We start from the raw sequence: 12,150 nt of genomic DNA, 5'->3' as shown, positions 1-12,150 counted from the left end.
AACAATAAGCAAACAATTGAAGTGGGAAGGGGAAGCAGTGTGGGGATGACCCACCCAGCAGTAAGTACTCAAGGTGTGGGGTGATGGAGGGCGGTGGCAACAGTTAATTTCACAAGAAAAGGAGAGAACTAGTTATTCAGAAAAGTGGTTACCTTGAGGTTGCTCAAAGACTTTCTACAGAAACATCTGAATACACTGAACATTGTTCTCTTAGCTGTTGAATCTCTGTCTTTTACTCTTTCTGGCATTTCACTTAGTTGAGTTCTGAGAAATCTGTTTTTCAGACAACTCTTTTTTCTTGAGTGGACAGATGATAAAGAACTATTTCAGTCCTTCGAAAGAATGTAGTTCAACAAATTTATGTTCATTTAGAAAGAATTCTGTAAGCATTTCTAGCTATCCATTATCTAACGCAAATAATTGATTTCTTTAACCACATGGGTAAAAAGATCATTGTCATCCCAAAGGCAAAAATGTGGAGTAGAGCCCTAGCCGGTTTGGCAAACTGGACAGAGCATCGGCCTGGGGACTAAAGGGTCCCAGGTTCGATTCCAGTCAAGGGCATGTACCTTGGTTGCAGGCACATCCCCAGTAGGGGGTGTGCAAGAGGCAGCTGATTGATGCTTCTCTCTCATCGATGTTTCTAACTCTCTATCCCTCTCCCTTCCTCTCTGTAAAAAATCAATAAAATATATATGAAAAAAAAAATGTGGAGTAGAAGCCATAGGCAGAGATTATGTGTCAATCTAGAAAGACTCTAGAGAATCATTGTCTTTTGGTCTCCTGCATTCCCTTTCTCTGTCTCTAAGAAAGAGTTCAGAAGATAGGGAGCATCCATACTTTCTACTTTGGGATTTTACAAATCGAGAATGTGTCTCATCCCTGTTAAATAAATCAAACAGATATCTACCAAATGCCAATAAGAAACTTTACTAAACACCCAGTCCTGAGAACTTGAAGAAAAGAAATAGAGAACTCTGACTTTGGGGAATGAGTTATATGGGAAGGAACACTTGAAAATATGCAGGAAACAGATTTTCAAAAAGCTTAAATTCTCTTGAATAGAATTTTTTAAAAAGGTAAAGTGATCACTGTTATACCTGTGATTATGTCAAGTATACTAGTATCTTGCTGACTCTCAACTTCATCTCTGGCTTCTTGCAGCCTTTTTAGATGGCAAATCTCCCTTTCTGCCGATTCCCTCTCCTTTTCTGCCTTTCTCTTTTCTTGCTCCATTTTATCCTTCAGGTTTCTGATTTTTTTTTTTTTTATATTTTTCTCTTACTTGCCTTTTCTCTCTCTCCAGTTCAGCTTTGTATTTTTCTTGTTTCACTTGAATCTGTTTCTGAATCTCCTCCTCAGCCCTTTGGTACATCTCATCAGAGTAGAATTCTCTCTCATTCTGCATCACCATGCGCTGGACCAGGTCCAACAGCTGTGCCCTCTGAGCCTCCTGCTCAGCTCCTGTTGCCTTATTGTTGAACTCACAGTGACGACCCCTGAAATGCTCCATCAGATCTTGAATGCCTTGTGGACCTTCCTTTAAGTAATCATGGAACTCCATGCCATCTGGTCATCTTTCCGGGTGAATAAGAGAATCATGTATCTCCTAGCTTGGGATCCAAACATTGACAGCATCTTCTCCATGGCCTTTTGTTCTTCCTTTGTATACCGGCCCAGTGGGACCACCAGGAGCACAGCGTGAGGACCAGGGGAAGTCAGGAGGATGCAATTAGCAATCTCCCTTTGTGTGTCAGCATCCCGTGCCTCACAATGCCAGGTGAAAATGCCAGGTGTGTCCACGACAACAATTTCTTTCCCATTCCACGTGCTGCTCCCTTTCTGACAGACCTTAGTGATGGATTTTGCTGCCATGCTGGAATGAAATGCTTTCTTTCCAAGGATGCTGTTCCCTGTGGCACTTTTTCCTGCTCCAGTCTTACCCACTAAGACAAGTCGCAGTTGTGAATCTCTGGGGTCTTGGTTTCCAATCCCATGGCCGGTCCTGGATTCACTGAAGTTGAAAGGAGTAATGTCCAATTGAGCTGCCATCATAGTTTGAATTTCCGCAGCTGAGGTGGGGGAGAAGGTATGGACTTGTGGAGTCTGGGGAGAGGTTGGGGAGAGGTGCCATTTATGTCTTTTTAAAGAATATGTCCATTCCTATTGTGTAGACATTAAAATGTGTCTACTTTGTTGGCATAAAGTAGTTCATTGTGTTGTCTTATAATCCTTTGATTTTTGTATGTTCAGTAGTGACATCTTTTTCATTATTTTGATAATTTGTATCTTTTTTTTTTTTACCAGTCTAGCTAAAGGTGTGAGATTTTGTTGATCTTTCCAAAGAACCACCTTTTCTTTTCTCTATTGCTTTTATCTTTTCTATGTTATTTATTTCTGCTGTACTCTTGTGTTGCTCCTCTTCTTGCTTTGGATGTGGTTTGCTCTTCTTTTTTTCTGGTGATTGGGTCTTATGTTATCTATTTGTGATCTTTCTTCTTTTCTGAAATAGGTGGAATTAATAGGTTTCCTTCTAAGCACTGCTTTTTCTGTATCCTATAAAATACGACATGTTATGTTTTCACTATCATTTAGTAAAAAATATTTTCTAATATCCCTTGTGATTTCTTTTTGACATTGTTATGTAGAAGTGTGCTCTTTAATTTCCAAATATTGGGTTGTTTTTTTAAAGATTTACTTTTGCTATTGATTTCTAATTTATTTCTGTTGTATTCTTAGAACATTTTATACTTTCATTTATTGAGACTTCTTGTTACGTGGCATATAGTCTATTTTGAAAAATGTTTTTTGGAATTTGAAAAAAAAAGTGTACTCCTCCATCACTGAGTGAAGTAATCTATATATGTAAGTTAGATTGGACAGGGGGACAGTATTAAAATATTCTAAACTCTTGCTGATTTTCTCTTTAGTCCTGTCCATTCCTGAGAGCAGAGCTTTGAAATATCTAACTATAATAAATGATTTATTTCTTCTTTTGATTCTGTCATTTTTTCCCTCCATTGATCTTGGTGCTTTGTTTTATGTGGATATACATTTATATCTTTTTTATCTATTTTTCCTTTTATCATTTTGAAATATCATGTTTTCCTCAAATATTTCTTAAAGCCTGTTTTGTCTAATATTAGTGTAGTAACATCAGCTCTATTATAGTTACTGTTTGCTTGGAATATCCTTTTCTATCTATTTATAATCTATTTTTTGTATTTGAATATAAAATGTCTCATAAATGACACATAGTTGGATCTTGGTTTTTTTAAATCTATTTTGACAATTCCTGTTTTTTTAAAAAATGTTTTTGATTTTAGAGAGAGGAAGGGAGAGGGATGAAGAGATAGAAACATCGATGAGAGAGAAACATCAATTGGCTGCCTCCTGCACGTCGCTGGGGATCCAGCCTGCAACCCAGGCATGTGCCCTGACCAGGGATCAAACCAGTGACCTCCTGGTTCATGGGTCACTGCTCAACCACTGAGCCACACTGGCTGGGCCTGCTTTTGATTGAGATTAAACCATTCACATGTAATGTGCTTATTGGTATTGTTAGGTTTACATTTTCCATTATACTTTACTTTTATATGACTCCTATCTTTTTTATTCCTTTCTTCTACCTTCACTGCTTTTTTTGTATTAAATGAATATTTTTAGTGTATCCACTTTTAAATTTCTAGTGTAACTTTACCTTTTAAAAAGTTATTTTCTAAGTGCTTGCTCTGGAGAATACATTCTACATTTTAATTTACCACAACCAACTCAATACAATCTAGTTAATATCAACTTAATTTTGACAAAATATAGAAACTTTGTTCTATTGTAGATCTATTCCTTCCTCCTTTTTCTGCTATTACTGCCATGTGTATTATATCCCAACATGTTATAAACTAAATAATACATTGTTATAGCTATTGTTTTATACAATCTATGCTTTTTTAAAAAAGTCAATGAAAATAAATGAAATAATATTTCAGAGTCTTTCATATTAACCTACATTTTTATCATCTGGTGTTATTTTCTTTTTTTGCTTTTAAATATATTTTTATTGATTTTTGAGAGGAAGGAAGAGAGAGGGAATGGAAACATCAATGATGAGAGAGAATCATTGATCAGCTGACTCCTGCACATCCCACAGTGGGGATCGAGCCCACAACCCAGGCTTGTGCCCTTGACCAGAACCGAACCTGGAAGTCTTCAGGACCGGAATAGAACCTGGGACTCTTCAGTCCACAGGCTGTCGTTCTATCCACTGAGTCAGACCGGCTAGGGCTCGTGTTATTTTTTTATAGATTGAAGAATTTCCTTATTTCCATTACCATTTAAGACAGATCTGCTTGCAACAAATTCTCACTCTTTATTTTGTCTTCAGTTATTAAAGTGATGGTTTTATTTTGCCGTCAACTTAATATATAGTTATTCTTAATATAGAATATTTGGCGGACAGTTTTTTTCCTTCAGCATTTTTAATTTCTCATTCCACTGACTTCTGGCCTCCATGGTTTCATTGATGCTTACCTGTGTGTGAAGAGTTAGTTTTCTCTTGATGCTTTTAATTTCTTTGTCTTTGTCCTTTAATAGTTTGATTGTGTTATGTCTAGATACCTATCTCTTTATATTTGTCCTATATGGGGTCCTTTGAACTTCTTTGATGAGTAGATTAATGCTTGAGAGCATATTCAAAATGGCCGAGTGCAATTATCAAATCATATCTAATTTGATATATTTTTGTTCCTTATTCACGTATTTTTTCTACTCCTTTATCTGTTCCCTCTCCCTCCGGGATACTATTAACAGGTTTTTTGATATGGTTATGATTGTCCCAAATGTCTCTGCGTCTTTGCTCATTTTAAAAAATATTTTTTTTTTTTTTTTTTTTTTTTTTTTTTTTTTTTAGATTGGGTAATTTACATTAACTCTCTTCAATTCACCAATTCTTTCTACAGGTCATTTTGAATATGCTCGCAAGTCCCTCGTGAATTATCTTTTCATATATATTGGACTTTTTAACTTCAAAATTTCCATTTTGTTCAAAAATTTTTGTCTCCTTACTGAGAATCTTTATTCTTTATTCATTGTCTTACTTTTTAAAATATGGTTATCTTTGGTTCTTTAAACAGATTTAAAATAGCTGCTTTGAAGTCTGTTTAAATTGAACTTCTAAGGACACTCAAAATGTTGCTATTGACTGCTTCTCCTCCCTCCCCCATTTCTTTGCATGCCTCATAATTTCTTGAAAACTGGACATTTTTAGATCATATATTGACACAACTTTGGATTCTGGTTTTGTAATCATTGAATGTTGTTGTTGCTTTGTTTGCTGGTTTCTTTGTTTGGTAATTTGCCCAAACTAAATCAGAGGCATCAATCTCCCCTGTGATGTATGGCCACTGATGTATCTGGGTTTTCTTTTTTTTAAGATTTTCGTTTTGAGTTTTACATTTACCTTCCTAGGACTTGCCCCTGTGGCTGTGTAGCTTAAATGATAAGCTGATGGTTGGGCAGTGGTTGTGATTAAACACTTCAGGTCAGTAAGTCGTCTCTCATCTCCTCGCGAATCTCTGTAATAGAGGAATGTATTTAAAGTTTACAGTTATCAATTGTGTCCTAGTTTTTGCTTTCTGCTGCGCTCTTTCACATTTCCTCTGTGCCCATGATTGTTCAGCCACAGCAATCCCTGCTAGCTTTGTTCCTCTTCAGTCTCTATTGCACATACTCAGCCTTAGCCAAGAATATGCTTGCCCCAGTTATGACCACGGCCTTGGGCTAATAGAGGTGTGTGGCTCTCCCTGCTTGCTGGCTTCTTAGATCTTCACTTCCACTGACACCATGATGGGCTTAGACATTACCTACCATTCAAACTCAAGTGAGCCCCCTTTGACCACAGCAAATACATTTCCAGTCCTGTGATTTTCCCCACCTTGGGAGGACCTCTGTGCTGTCTGAGCTGTAGTTGATGGTTATAAGAGTAGCTCCAGGCCAGAATGCCACAGGGTCCTTGTGTTCTTACCTAAAGATTAGCAGTTTTTCAAATGTGAATGTTTCTCAATTTGTTATATTCTTTTGGTCAATTTCTAGAGCACCAAAATAGTTGTATTTGTCAATTTTGTCTTGCTCCTTGGTTTCTTTTTTGGAAGAGTATTTGCTAATTGCACTCGGCCATAGGTGGAAGTCCTGTTTCTGATCTTGTATTATGTATACTTTTTTTTTTCTTTACTCTCTTAGGATGATGGGAAATTTACATATTCTATTAACTGATTTATCTATATTTTCTTTGGAGTAAATTTTTGTTTTACATTGATCTCAAATATGAAAAAAAAAGATTTTTTTGAAATGCCCAATGGTCCTTGGCTTTGCATTCATATTAGAAAAGAGAAAATAAAAAAGCTGCCTGGAAATTATATTTGGGTAGCACTGATTTGACTTGTATGCTTTGCTTTAGAGTGAATAGGTGGGACCATCAATATACTTGAAGTCAGAAGGGGCCAGAAAGAGGCCATCTTGTTTTGGGGGTACCTATATTTATGCTATGTTTTCTACTTTTCTAGACAATTCATTTCCTCAAACACAATTCATTTCCTCTCATTTACTTTTTTTTTTTTTTTTTTTTTTACTCAGAGTAGATATTTAACTAAAGACAAAAAGAAAGTAGTTGCTTGTATACAAAGATAGGGGAGGGAGAATCAGGACAAATCTTCAAGTGATTGCATATTTTAGCTTCACTCCTTACTCCACACTCTGCCAGGGATATTAGCTCATTCTTTTAATTGCAGTGCTCCCTGCACACATTCTATCATTTGGCTTTTCCTGCTCTGTTTCTCCTATGAATGTTCCTTCATCTGTCTTACATGTACAAATTTGTACAGAGGGCTTGCTCAGTCTCTTCACCATTATGGATTTACATCCTCTCCCCTCACCCCAACACACACCTTTATTATCTTTGTAAGAGGATTGCTAGAGGGAGATGGGGAAAAATACACACTCAGTGATCTTCTTAACCAAAAATTTTGTGCACATATTTTTAAACTAGAGGCCCGGTACACAAAATTCATGCACTTGCAGGGGGTGGGGAGATGAGGAATCCCTCAGCACAGCCTGCACCCTCTTGCAGTCCAGGAGCCCTTGGGGGATGTCCAACTGATGGCTTAGGCCTGCTCCCTGTTCTCTTTGAGCCTGGCTGGCTGAGCAGCAGCGCTCCCCCTGTGGGAGCGCACTGACCACCAGGGGGAAACTCCTGCATTGAGCGGGATCAGGCCGAAACTGGCTCTCTGACATCCCCTGAGGGGTCCCAGATTGTGAAAGGGTGCAGGCCAGGCCGAGGAACCCCACTGGTGCACGATCGAGGCTGGGGAGGAATGCAAGAGGTTGGCCAGCCAGGGAGGGACCACAGGAGGGCTCCAGGGCATGGCTGTCCCGTCTTGCTCATTCCCAATCGGCCGGACCCCAGCAGCGAGCTAACCTACCAGTCAGAGCACCTGCCCCCTGGTGGTCAGTGCACATCATAGCGAGCAGTTGAGCAGCCTTAGCATATCATTAGCATATTCCCCTTGGATTAATGGAAAGGAGGCCCAGACGACTGGACACTTAGCATATTAGACTTTTATTATATAGGATGGTTGCAATGCTATCTGGATGCTGTTTTCACTTCTCCATTTTAGCATGTTCTACATTGCTGTACTTCATAATTATTGTTTGTAGTTGATTATGAACATACTTTAATGAAACAGTTTATTGTGTTTTTATTATTATTATAATGGTTATTATTTTTAGTTACTACCTCCTGTTTCCTTACCCTTTCCTCCATCCCACCATTATGTACATATACCTTTCCTTAGGTAACCAATGTTAACAACATTGACAGTTTGTGAAACAGTAAGAGCTACTATTTTCCTTTGGTCAAGCTGATTGAAAGCTATCAAGAAGGATAGTTCACCCTAGAGCAGGCTGACATTGTCATCAAGAAAGTAATCTGAGTTATTTGTGAGGTTTCCAAGAAATGCTGTGATTTCAGCTGTGGAGTTAGGTGATGTGTTGTATCTCTATAATGGCTTCCCTGTGTTGGCATCTCCACTTTAGTTCTTCAGTGGAAGTGAACCATATTCCTTGTAGTAATTCATCTGTTTCCTTTTGTTCAGATTCATTTCCCCAAGTGGTCAAGTTGTCTGTGAGGGTTTTGTCTGTTTCTGATAAACTGGAAATCAGCCTGGGATAGTAGATATTAGTAACATTGAAGCACTTGTTTGTCAGACACCAAAGAAAAGCCGAAAATTATATTTATCAAAAGGAACACTTGGGATCTTCTTCATATCAGTTTTCTAGTCAACCTAGGCCTAACCAAAAGAACAGTTTGACTGATTATGGATAACAAAATAGTCTTTTCTATTAAAAAGTACATTTATTGCTTATTGCTTATTTTTTTCTTTTAGTAAAGCAAGATAAAGAAGTATAGATTTTTGAAATGAAAAAGTAAAACTCATCACTTGTACATAATGTAAAACTACAGAAAATAAAGAGTTTAGTAAATATCCTGGATAAAAATATCAATATACAAAAATTATACGGATACACATATTAACAAAAATTAAAAAAGCTTTGTAAACAGATATTGTCTAAATTAACATTCAAAATATGAAGTGCCTAGGAATACATCTATCATAACAAGAAATATGCAGAACTCCCTTGGAGAAAATAGAAAAGCACTACCGTGTGACAATAAGACCTCAATAAGTGGAATGATATGTACAATGCACATGACGGAAAACTAAACATTTTGCAGGTGCCTAATTTGATCAGTGCAATATCAACCAAATTTTTATCTGTTTTGATAGGGAAGGGAGAATACTTGATGAAAGAGTCTAAAATTATATGGAAAGACAAAGGGCCAGTAGCTAAGAATAACAACAGTGTGCATTGGTTCAGGGAAAGACAAGTAGTCTCGTGGAACCTTACTAGTGAAAGTGTATTCTGTGGACCCACCCACAGCATTGGTGGAGTTACCTGGGAGCTTGTTAGAAATATACAGTCTCAAACCCCAACCCCAGATCAATTGAATCAGAATCTATTTTAACAAGATAACCAGAAGAGTGGAAAAAGATGGTTTTAATAAATTGTTATGGAGGAACTGGTAACTAAACAGGAAGAAAGTAATTGTATTGAAAGGCACTGCTTGTTTTATGTCCTGCAACCTTCCCTTACTCTCTGTGATCTACATTTCTTTAGGGACATTTGAAAAATCAATGAAAATAAAAAGAATATTTTGAATATGCATTTTCATAGGAGCCTCTGTTATCCATGTGCTTGTAAGCTGTGGATCACCTTGTTAATAAGGTTTTCTTAGGTGCTCCAACTTCAGCGTATCTTTATGTATGTTCAGTATCTCTTGGATCTAGCTTGTATGTCATAACCTAATGATAGTACTGCCACTACCAATGTACAGAACTAATGTTGTGACTATATCCCCTCAATTGTGGCAGTGACAAAGTGCTATCTAATTATTTTATAGGTGTGTTTTGTATATTTTGGAAAAAACTCTGCTGAAGATCCTAAAGAAAGGGTAGTTCTTTTACCAACGAACCAGAAGGAAATAACTTTCCACCTACTTAGGATTGGAAGACCAGCTCATTCTTAGCATCTTCTGAAACAAAATTAGGTAAGAAATGTTTTCATCATATTTCAAATAATTTCTGCCTCGCCCACTTCATTTCCTTGAAGGCTTCTATAATTCTATTCCTTTGGCCTCTAAGAGAGAATACAGCTCACATTTTCCTTTAGGAAGTTAGTGTGCCAGCCAGCTGTCAGCCTTATGATGCGCCTGATCTCTCATGTCAGGGGAAGCACAATTCAATTTTAAACTAAGTCTGCGCAACAGTGCAGCAGGGCTGCCAGCATCTCCCTTTATGTCTCTTTCTTTGAAATTCTTCCTTCCACCTGAACAGTATGGCTTTATTTTTAAATCCTTTGTATGAGATGAAACCAACCACTAACTAACTTTGCTTGTCTTTAGTTAAAAACCAGAGAATTGAAAGAAATAATCTGTAACTATTTCTGCAACCCTTTCTCATTTCTAGAAAATAAAGTACCACTGCTTGTTTAACTTATGACTTGTCTAAGCATGTTGAAAGCATTGACTATAAGGCATAACACTCAGACTCTGAAAGGGAACTGTGAAAAGTTCAGTCAAAAGGGAAATGAAGAATAATTTATAAAAGGCGCTACAGATAATGATGCCAGCCAGTTATTTTAAAATGCATCCATCTCACCTTGTAATGAATTAGATTTGTCAATAGCAAATGTTTTATGCACCACTTCTACGAAAAGTGGCGTGCTGGGGCTGCAGGGCTTTGAGGGTGGCTTCTTCAAAGCTTTACAAGTATCCTCGATTCAAAGACGTTTTTTTAAATAATATATATTAAAAAGTTTATTTAAATAATATTAAGGTTGTGACACAAACACCAAATGGCAAAAATCAGGAGTTTCAAAGCAGAAGCTGACATGCCATCACTATTTCACACAGTAACTGTTTTTCAAATGAGGGTTGTACCAGGCTGATTTGGGGATTGTGTGTCAGTTTAACTTTAAATTTTCTTGTTATTTTGGTTGTTGTCACAACCTTAATGTCAGTTTTTCAAATAGGTTTCTACATTTCCTTTGGTTTTGAGGTCATTAAAAACTGCATATGATATAAAAAAAAAAAAGAAAAAGAAAACAGAACTTTCATACATTGGTAGTACAAGGGCAAAGTAATTCTTTCTAAATATTTTAATTGAATGTATTCGGGTGACATTGATCAATAAAATTATAAAGGTTTCAAAAAAATGCATATGATAAATCTAACAGGCATAAATAGGTCACACGGAAGTGGAATTCCTTGCTTCTCGGGTGTTAAGAGACAGCTAATACCTGCCTTGTAAGTGGGGAAAGTTAGCTCAGACATTTCAGCGAATTTCTGTTTTTCAGGAATTCTATTCAGACTAATATAAACCCAAATAACAAGACATGATGTTGAGATCATTCTGTTCACATTCTAGTGTTCCTGCACCACTAATGCTAGCCATTTGATCTTGGTGGTTATCACCTCTGTAGATGTTAAAAACCACAATTGATACTTTTACCACTAAAATTACAAGTTAAACTTGATAATTATTTCAATCGAAGAATTCTTATTCAGTGTAGTTGAGTGTAGGTAAATACTGCCTTAAATTTTTTCATATGGCAGTCCTTTTTATAAAGCACTGTTATGCAGAGTTTTGAAAATAAAATCTTGCTTTCTAAAGTAACACTTGTTACTTGTGTTAAATTTTTTTCTAGTACCACACCAGACGTTAAAGGAGCAGCCAGGAGCATTCTGCAGGGAAAGACAGAAAGGGGAAAGAGGAGGGAGAGAATAATCTACTTACCCACATTCCTCTCTCTTTTTTTTATTCTTATGTTCAAAATGAGCTGTCAGGGCAGGTCTGCATTGCCTATGCTGAATCTACTTTTAATTTAGAATAAATATATTAGAATCTGTCCCACAGTTGTCTTTTTCAGCACCTGTGTTAGAGAAATAAAAGATGAAAAGAGAAGCACATTGTTTTTTTGTTTGTTTGTTTGTTTGTTTTTGTTTTGTTTTATTGCTTAAAGTATTACAAAGGGTATTACATATGTGTCCTTTTTTTTCTTCCCCACCCTTGACAATCCCCTGGCCCCCCCTACCCCCCAGTGTCTTATGTCCATTGGTTAGCACATTGTTTATTGATCTTTTTCTGCTGACTCATAAAGATACTGACCAACCCAAAACACTTCCATAGCTATCATCTCCTCTTTGCTTGAACCACCAGATTTTATCCTTACTGGTTTTTTATCAATGACTGGGAAAACGTTAATCATTTTTTTCTAGTGTACTTCATTTCTTATCTCTTTATTATATATACTAGAGGCCGGTGCACAAAAATTTGTGCCCTTGGGGGGGGAAGGGGGGGTCCCCCAGCCCGGCCTGTGCCCTCTCGTAATCTGGGACCCCTCGGGAGATAACGACCTGCTGGCTTAGGCCTGCTCCCAGGTGGCAGAGGGCACGCCCAATCCCTAGGTGCAGCCCCTGGTCAGGCTCAGAGCAGGGCCGATTGGAGAGTTGGGGCGCCGCCCCCTGTCATGCACAGAGCA

At 37.4% G+C, this 12,150-nt stretch overlaps 1 protein-coding gene and 1 pseudogene across 1 annotated transcript in view; one reads left to right on the top strand and one right to left on the bottom strand.

Moving 5' to 3' along the window:
* Window positions 1-12,150, top strand: part of KIAA0825 (KIAA0825 ortholog) — a 365,931-nt gene that overhangs the window by 12,308 nt on the left and 341,473 nt on the right. The window contains exon 2 of the mRNA XM_014543966.1: window positions 9,512-9,658. The gene's annotated coding sequence lies outside the window, so the exon portion shown is untranslated. The remainder of the gene's footprint in view (window positions 1-9,511; window positions 9,659-12,150) is intronic.
* Window positions 849-2,078, bottom strand: LOC102240451 (annotated as a pseudogene).

This window comes from Myotis brandtii, unplaced genomic scaffold (assembly GCF_000412655.1).
Source record: "Myotis brandtii unplaced genomic scaffold, ASM41265v1 scaffold344, whole genome shotgun sequence".
In the NCBI taxonomy this organism is placed as follows: domain Eukaryota; kingdom Metazoa; phylum Chordata; class Mammalia; order Chiroptera; family Vespertilionidae; genus Myotis; species Myotis brandtii.
This window is presented reverse-complemented; position numbering and strand designations above follow the sequence as displayed.